The sequence below is a fragment of the Oryctolagus cuniculus genome, chromosome 2, assembly GCF_051225735.1.
Source record: "Oryctolagus cuniculus isolate XC-2025 breed Fujian yellow rabbit chromosome 2, ASM5122573v1, whole genome shotgun sequence".
In the NCBI taxonomy this organism is placed as follows: Eukaryota; Metazoa; Chordata; class Mammalia; order Lagomorpha; family Leporidae; genus Oryctolagus; species Oryctolagus cuniculus.
In genome coordinates this window covers 146,338,585-146,347,178 of record NC_142868.1, presented here as the reverse complement: position 1 = coordinate 146,347,178, position 8,594 = coordinate 146,338,585, and the positions used below count along the sequence as shown (strand labels likewise).

The window sequence follows — 8,594 nt, the reverse complement described above, 5'->3', positions numbered from 1 at the left end:
GCGTGGCTCACTTGGTTAATCCTCTGCCTGCGGCGCTGGCATCCAGGTTCTAGTCCCGGCTGCTCCTCTTCCAGTCCAGCTCTCTGCTGTGGCCTGGGAAGGCAGTGGAGGATGGCCCAAGTGCTTGGGCCCTGCACCTGCATGGGAGACCAGGGGGAAGCACCTGGCTCCTGACTTTGGATAGCAGCCATTTGAGGGGGCCAACCAACGGAAGGAAGACCTTTCTCTCTGTCTCTCTCTCTCACTGTCTAACTCTACCTGTCAAATAAACTTAAAAAAAAAAGATATTTTATTTTGGTATAAAAATTTTTGAAAGCCTCACATCCAACTGAGCTAATGACTCCCCTTTCTTTACAGGGGCCTGATGTGCTGTGGCCACAAACAGCAGCCACCTAGGGAGTGTACACAACCTACTGCTTGTATGGGCTGCCCGATGGGACCTTGGAGGCAGCCCTTTGCAGCGGACATTCATGCCTCCATTCATGCCTCCTACCCCACGTGCTTCCTAATCTAGGCTCCAGACAGGTATGCTGGGAGCTTTTGGAGAGCTCCAGGGCGTGGCGACCAGGGTTCACGTTGGCCAAGTCCTCATGTCCATCGGCACCAACCTGCAGAACAAGAAACTCAGAGTTGAGATTGTACTACTTGAGGCCAAGTTTAAGTTCCCTGGCCACCAGGAGATCCACATCTCACAGAAGTGGGGCTTTACCAAGTTTGATGTGAATGAACTTGAGGATATGGTAGCTGAGAAGAAGCTCAACCCAGAGGGCTAAGAGATCAAATACACACCCAACTGTGGTCCCCTGGACAGTGGCAAGCCCTTCGCTCCTGAGAGCTCCCACTATTCTGCCCTCACCTTTATTATTTTAAAAGATTTATTTATTTACTTGAAAGGCAGCGTTACAGAAAGGCAGAGAGACACACAGAGCGAGAGAGCGCGCTCTTCCATCCACTGGTTCACTCCCCAAATGGCTGAAACAGCCAGGGCTGGGCCAGACCAAAGCCCGGAGCCAGGACCTTCATCAAGGTCTTCCACATGGGTGGCAGGGACTAACTTACTTGGGCCACAATTGCTTCCTTTTCAGGTGCTTTAGCAGGAAGCTGATCAGAAGTGGAGTTAACAGGGACTCAAACTGGCACTTCAGTATGGGCTGTGGGCATCCTAAGTGGTGGCTTTACCTGCTGTGCCATGATCTCTCTCCCAATAGTAGGCCCCTAATACAAATATCTGTTTAATAACAAATGGAAGAAAGCTGCAGAGGCAGACTGAAACAGTGGTCAATTATCACGTGAGTTTCTTTCTACTGCTCCATTTCACAGGTTGAAGTCCTTTTTATTTTGAGTGATTTGGTGAAATTAACATAGAATGACATTATGTCTATGTTGTTTCCAAAACGAAATGGCTAATACTTTATTGTTTTCTTAAGGCTAAAACAGGAAGTTCAGCTTTTAAAATTTTCTTTGTTGGGGCCCGATGCTGTGGCATAGTGGGTAAAGTTGCCACCTGCAGTGCTGGCATCCCATATGGGCACCAGTTCCAATCCCGGCTGCTCCATTTCCAGTCCAACTCTCTGCTATGGCCTGGGAAAGTAGTGGAAGATGGCCCAAGCCCCAGCACCTGCATGGAAGACCTGGAAGAAGTTCCTGGCTCCTGCCTTTGGACTGGCACAGCTTCGGCCTTTGTGGCCATCTGGGGAGTAAACCAGCAGATGTAAGACCTCTTTCTCTCTCCCTCTTTGTAACTCTGCTTTTCAGGTAAATAAATAAACCTTTAAAAATTTATTTCTTAAAATTTTTATTTATTTATTTATTTTCATTTTATTTGAAAGGTAGAGATATGGAGACAGATAGAGACAGAGAGCTTCCACCTGCTGATTCACTCCCCCAAATGCTCATAGTGGCCCTGAGATGAGGGTTATGGGGGTGCCCAAGCCGGGAGCCAGAAATTCAATCTGGGTCTCTCATTATGGATGACAGGGACCCAACTACATGCTGTCTCCCAGGGTGCATATTAGCAGACTGCTGAAATTGGGAACAGAGGCAGAGCTCGAATCTAGACGGTCTGACATGGGTGTGGGGCGAGTCAATCTGCAGTTCAACTGCTAGTCCAAAGCCTGCCCCAGTGTAGCTGGATGCTATGGAGCGTCTTTTCTTTCTTTGGTTTTGAAGTCCTTTTGCTTGGGAAAATTGAAAATTATATGATTAAACATTTCTCCCATCGGCACGTATGCCTAGAAAAACACTTCCCTAAAAGTTAACAGATTAATATATTATTTATAGTTTTAATATTTTATTGTGGCTGTGGCTTAGATAGCAGAAAAGAGCTGATAATTACTCTTAGACTGCATGATGGTTGCGATGTGGTTCCAGGGCAAACCATTTCATATAATGAGAGAGATGTTAACCTACAAAATAAAGCAATGCCCATAATATATCCCTTCATGAGGTCGGCACTGTGGCATAGTGGGTAAAGCCGCCACCTGCAGTGCCGGCATCACATATGGGCACAGGTTCGAGCCCTGGCTGCTCCACTTCTGAACCAACTACCTGCTAATGTGCCTGGGAAAACAGTGGAAGATGGCCTAAGTCCTTGGGTCCCTGCACCTGCGTGGGAAACCTGGAAGAAGCTCCTGGCTTTGGATTGGCCCAGCTCCAGCGGCCATTGCAGTCTTTTGGGGAGTGAACCAGCGAATGGATGATCTTGTTCTCTCTCTCCTTCTATGTATCCGTCTTTCAAATAAATAAATCAATCAATATATATATATATATATATCCCTTTAGAAGCATGAAATGAGTTTCCCAAATTGCAGATAACTTCGATTTTGATGAACTAATTCCTTCAAGCATTTCTTTGGGAAATCTGGAATGTCTCTTCCAAGATATACAAACAAATATCTTTGGTTTCTGATTATAGTTGATTATGAATGCAGATTGTACCAACTGACCAATTCACTGTTGGGTAGAGGTTCTGGCTGGGCCACAGTTCCAAGGCTGTGCACTCCCATGTCCTGCCTCAGAGAGCCTTGAGGAGGGTCTGCAGTTTGGGGGTTGGGTCTCTCATAGACCCAGGCAGAGAGTGCTGGTCCAGGGAAGATGCTGATGTGTTCCTTCTTCTGTCCTTTAGAAGCCTCCATATATCAGCAGGACTTGAAGCTCGATTTTACTCAGATGAATCTTTTTATTTTTCTTTAAAGATTTATTTATTTATTTGAAAGGCAGAGCCATCGAGAGGCAGAGGTAGAGACAGAGAGAGAGGTCTTTCCACCCGCTGGTTCACTCCCCAGATGGCTGCAACGGCTAGAGCTGCGCCAATCCGAAGCCAGGAGCCAGGAGCTTCTTCCAGGTCTCCCATGTGGGAGGACTTGGGCCATCCTCCACTGCTTTCCCAGGCCACGGCAGAAAGCTGGAGTCAAAGTGGAGCAGCCAGGACTTGAACCAGCATCCATATGGGATGTCGGTACTGCAAGTGGTAGCTTTATCCACTATGCCACAGTGTTGGCCCCTCAGAGGAATTTTTTTTTTTTTTTTTGACAGGCTGAGTAGACAGTGAGAGAGAGACAGAGAGAAAGGTCTTCCTTTACCATTGGTTCACCCCGCAATGGCCGCTGCAGCTGGCGCACTGCGCTGATCCAAAGCCAGGAGCCAGGTACTTCTCCTGGTCTCCCATGCAGGTGCAGGGCCCAAGCACTTGGACCATCCTCCACTGCACTCCCAGGCTACAGCAGAGAGCTGGCCTAGAAGAGGGGCAACCGGGACAGAATCCAGCGCCCCAACCGGGGCTAGAACCCAGTGTACCAGCGCCGCAGGCGGAGGATTAGCCTATTGAGCTGTGGCGCTGGCAGGAATCTTTTTTTAAAATCTCTTTTTATTTTTTTTATGTATGATCTCTTGGTCAAGGATACAAATAATCTCATGCTCTCCGGGCATTTAACCTCATTTTCAGACTTCAGCAATATAATTTAGAAAAAATAAATATTAGAGTTTAGGGGAGACAACTGAGCTGGCTAACTGAACTCAGGGTCTGCACTGGAGTAATTCTTCACACTTTCAAGCTTGATGTTTTTGAAGTGCAGACGAGTGTTTCCTGGATCAGGGAACATTCCAGAGTTCCAATAATCACTGTCCATGCTTAATATTTTTCCATCTTTCCCCCATATTTTCCCCTCAGTGTTCTTGAAACGTTGATGCCTGTTTTTCTTTATTTCACCAGGTCCTAAATTCTTCAGAATCTCCCAAATTGTCTGTACCCCACATCCCCACAAACCTTTCCTGACACTGGCCGTCCGAGTGGAGGGCCTCAGCTTCCCAAGTGGCCCCTCTGTGTTCCGTAAACCTGCAAAGAACATTCTAGCTCTTCCCATCTGGGCAAAGGCATGAACACGAGCAGACCTCGCCACTCTGACAAAGTCCCAAATGACTTTTCTCTAAGTTCGATTTGTAACTAGCTAAAAACAAATGCTGAAAACACAGTTAAAAACCAATTTATTTATTGAAGAAAATTTGGAAGACATAAATGATCAAGATGAAGCATATTAAAATTGCCCATCCCCCTCCACAGGTAGCTCACCAGAGTTTTCCAACTGTACCTGTCGCTTGCTCTGCAGGCTCACGGAGGAGCGGCAACGGATTTGCTGTTGTTTCTTCCCAGTCCTCCCTGGATTAGCTGCCGCCACCCCACCCCACCCCCGCCTCCATGGAGGGACGGCACCCCCGCCGCTTCCCTGCTTCTGTGGAGGAGCGGCATACCGCCGACCGGCTCTCTCAGGGGTTCCTCAGATGTTCCTCTTGCATGTTGTCTCTCTCCTCCTTTATAGTCCTCTTCCACCAATCCCAACTCTGCTGGCGTTCTCTCCCCACGTGCTGAGCACGCTGCTCTCCTCCAATCAGGGGCAGGATCAGCTCCTGCAGCTTGTTAGTCGAATTGGTGAGGCAGCTGTGTGGAAGTTGTTTACTCCCTCTCAGTGCCATATGGTGGGAGATCAGATGCATAGAGTTAGTCTTAGCAGTTCCAGTAGTTTAGTCTAGTCTCGATAATCTCAGTATTTGTCCTCAGTATTTATTTGTCCACAGTCTTAGTACTTATTTGTCTCCCGGGCGATGGGCCCTGCCATGTTACGGGAGACGGGCCCTGCTTCCCACATGTACCCAAGTTAATGTTTTAAAAAATGTGATCTCCAATCCAAACATCTATAACCAACTCATATTCAACAAAGGACCTAAAACCAACCCCTGGAACAAGGACAGCCTCTTCAACAAATGGTGCTGGGAAAACTGGATGTCCACATGTCGAAGTATGAAGCAAGACCCCTACCTTACACCTTATACAAAAATCCACTCAACATGGATCAAAGAACTAGAGATGTGCCATGACACCATGAAACTAATTGAGAGCATAGGGGAAACCCTTCAAGATATTGGAATAGGCGAAGAATTCCTAGAGAAGACCCCAGAGGCACGGGTAATCAAAGATAAAATAAACAAATGGGATGACCTCAAATTGAAGAGTTTCTTAACAGCAAAGGAAACAGTCAGGAAAGTGAAGAGGCAACCAACAGAATGGGAGACGTTATTTGCAAACTACACAACAGATAAAGGATTAACAACTAGAATCTACACAGTGGTCAAAAAAAACCACAGAATCAAAACAACCAACCCAATAAAAAAAAATGGGCCAATGACCTTAACAGACATTTTTCGAAAGAGGAAATCCAAATGGTCAACAGACACATGAAAAAATGCTCAGGATCCCTAGCCATCAGGGAAATGCAGATCAAAACCACAATGAGGTTTCACCTCACTCCAGTTAGATTGGCTTACATACAGAAATCAACCAACAACAGATGCTGGCGAGGATGTGGGGAAAAAGGGACACTAACCCAATGTTGGTGGGAATGCAAACTGGTAAAGCCACTATGGAAGACAGTTTGGAGAGTCCTCAGAAACCTGAATATAGCACTACCACAGGACCCAGCCATCCCACTCCTTGGAATTTACCCAAATGGAATTAAAGGGGAGAAAAAAGCCATTTGCACCTCAATATTTGTTGCAGCTCAATTCACAATAGCTAAGACATGGAATCAACCTAAATGTTCATCAATGGATGACTGGATAAAGAAACTATGGGATATGTACTCTATGGAACACTATACAGCAGTAAAAAAACAATGAAATCCAGGCATTTACAACAAAATGGAGGAAGCTGGAAAACATCATGCTGAGTGAAATAAGCCAGTCCAAAAGGGACAAATATCACATGTTCTCCCTGATCGTTGGCAACTAAATGAGCACCTAAAATGATACCCATTAAAATGAAATGGACACTATGAGAGACAATGACATGATCAGCCCTTGTCTAGACTGTTGAGGAACAACTTACTATTTTATTCCTTTAGTATTTTTGTTGTTGTTGTTGTTGTGGTTGTTGTAGCTCTGTTTGTTCTACACAAGACCACTGGTTGAACTCTGCAATCAAGGCACAATCATTCTTAAGCGTTTAAAAATTAACAGAAAATTGCCGGCGCCGCGGCTCACTAGGCTAAACCTCTGCCTTGCGGCGCCGGCACACTGGGTTCTAGTCCCAGACGGAGCGCCGGATTCTGTCCCGGTTGCCCCTCTTCCAGGCCAGCTCTCTGCTGTGGCCAGGGAGTGCAGTGGGGGATGGCCCAGGTGCTTGGGCCCTGCACCCCATGGGAGACCAGGATAAGTACCTGGCTCCTGCCATCAGATCAGTGCGGTGCACTGGCTGCAGTGCGCCGACCGCGGCGGCCATTGGAGGGTGAACCAACAGCAAAAGGAAGACCTTTCTCTCTGTCTCTCTCTCTCACTGTCCACTCTGTTAATAATAAAATAAAATAAAAATTAACAGAAAATTGATCTCTGTTAAACATAGGAGTGGGAATAAGAGAGGGAGGAGATATAGGTTGGCACATGCTCACTCGGACTTACCTCCAATGGTGGAACTAGAAATGTGCCAGGGGATTTCAACTCAATCCTACCAAGGAGACAGGTACCAATGCCAGCATACTTGGTAAAGTGATAAGCATAAGTACACAACTGATCAAAAAGATAGGGTAAGTGTCGAAGAGATTTCACAAATAAGACTGGTGTAAGGAAATAATGAAGGATAGAATTAAAAGGGAAAGAATGATCCTGCGGGGGAAGCAGACTCATAGAATGGCAAACACCCAAAACAGCACTCCTGCCTCAGAATCAACCCTTGGGACATTCGGATCTGGCTATAAGGTCCATGAGAGTCTCACAGGCATGGAAAGCCATGACACGGTGGCAAAAAACAATCTAAATGAAAGATCCTGATGAATAAGACCCCAGCAGAAGGAACAGGCCATCAAGGAGAGAGGCGCCTTTCTCTGAAGGGAGGAAGGAACCTCCACTGTGATACGGCCTTAACTAAACAAGTACAGAGTTGGTGAACTCAAGGAGCTTCCATAGCCTAGACAGCTCATAGCAAGAGTCTCGGGTGATTGCTGACATCATAAATAAGAGTGCCAATTGTTAAATCAACAACGGGAGTCACTGGGTACAGGCTCCCCACATAGGATCTCTGTCCTTAATGTGTTTAACGATGAAACTTAAAAACAACACTACTAGTCAAACAATAGCCTATACCTTGTGCGGTTGTGTGAGTGCAGCCTGTTGAAATCCTTGCTTAGTGTATACTAAGTTGATCCTCAGTACATGAAGGTAATTGAAAATGAAATGTGATGAAGGGCGGGATGGGAGAGGGAGTGGGAGAGGGGAGGGCCACGGGAGGGAGGGAGGTTGGGGGGGGGAAGCCACAACAATACAAAAGTTGCATTTTATGTTCTACTTAAAACTATTGGTTGAACTCTGTAATTAATACACAATTACTCTTAGGTGTTTAATTAATGCTATAACTAGTACTCAAATAGTATTTTACACTTTGTGTTTCAGTGTGGGTGCAAAATGTGGAAATCTTTACTTAATATATGCTAAGTTGATTTTCTGTATATAAAGATAATTGAAAATTAATCTTGATGTGAATGGAAGGGGAGAGGGAGTGGGAGAGGGGAGCATTGTGGGTGGGAGGGAAGTTATGGGGGGGAAGCTATCGTAATCCATAAGCTGTAATTTGGAAATTTATGTTCATTAAATAAAAAAAAAAGTAGCCAATGTAATCCTCAAAACACTTTAAGTAGTAGAGTCGGCTCTTGTATCCATAATCCTGCATAAATGGATTAATAAACTAACCATGAATTGAAAAAAAAAATGTGATCTCACTGTTTTTCTAATCCACTGTTTTTTTTTAATATAATGAGAATATTTTTCCCCTGTGCTAAAACTGTTCTTTCTGTATGTCATTTCTAATGGCTGCATAGTACTCTACGTAATGAATATACCTTGGCTTAACTAGCCAGTTGTGGAAGTGAAGGCTGTCTCCAAGTTGTCAATTTTATAAAAATCCTGGTGGCAAAATCTCTTGGGATACCAGTGATTATTTCCTTAAGATAAATTTCTAGAAGTAGAATTTCTGTGCCAAAGAGTATGTGTACTGTGAAGGCTTCTCATGTGAATGCTAAATTATACTCCATGAAGATATCATGAATTTACACTCC

General features: G+C 45.3%; 1 non-coding gene and 1 pseudogene across 1 annotated transcript; both read left to right on the top strand.

Moving 5' to 3' along the window:
• The first annotated feature begins 318 nt into the window (after positions 1–318).
• On the top strand, positions 319–453 carry LOC127490443 (small nucleolar RNA SNORA70). Its single transcript, XR_007918393.2, has one exon. It is a non-coding gene; the product is annotated as a small nucleolar RNA SNORA70 (small nucleolar RNA).
• A 74-nt stretch (positions 454–527) lies between these two features.
• LOC149128092 (large ribosomal subunit protein uL16-like) lies at positions 528–1,325 on the top strand (annotated as a pseudogene).
• Positions 1,326–8,594: the final 7,269 nt, after the last annotated feature.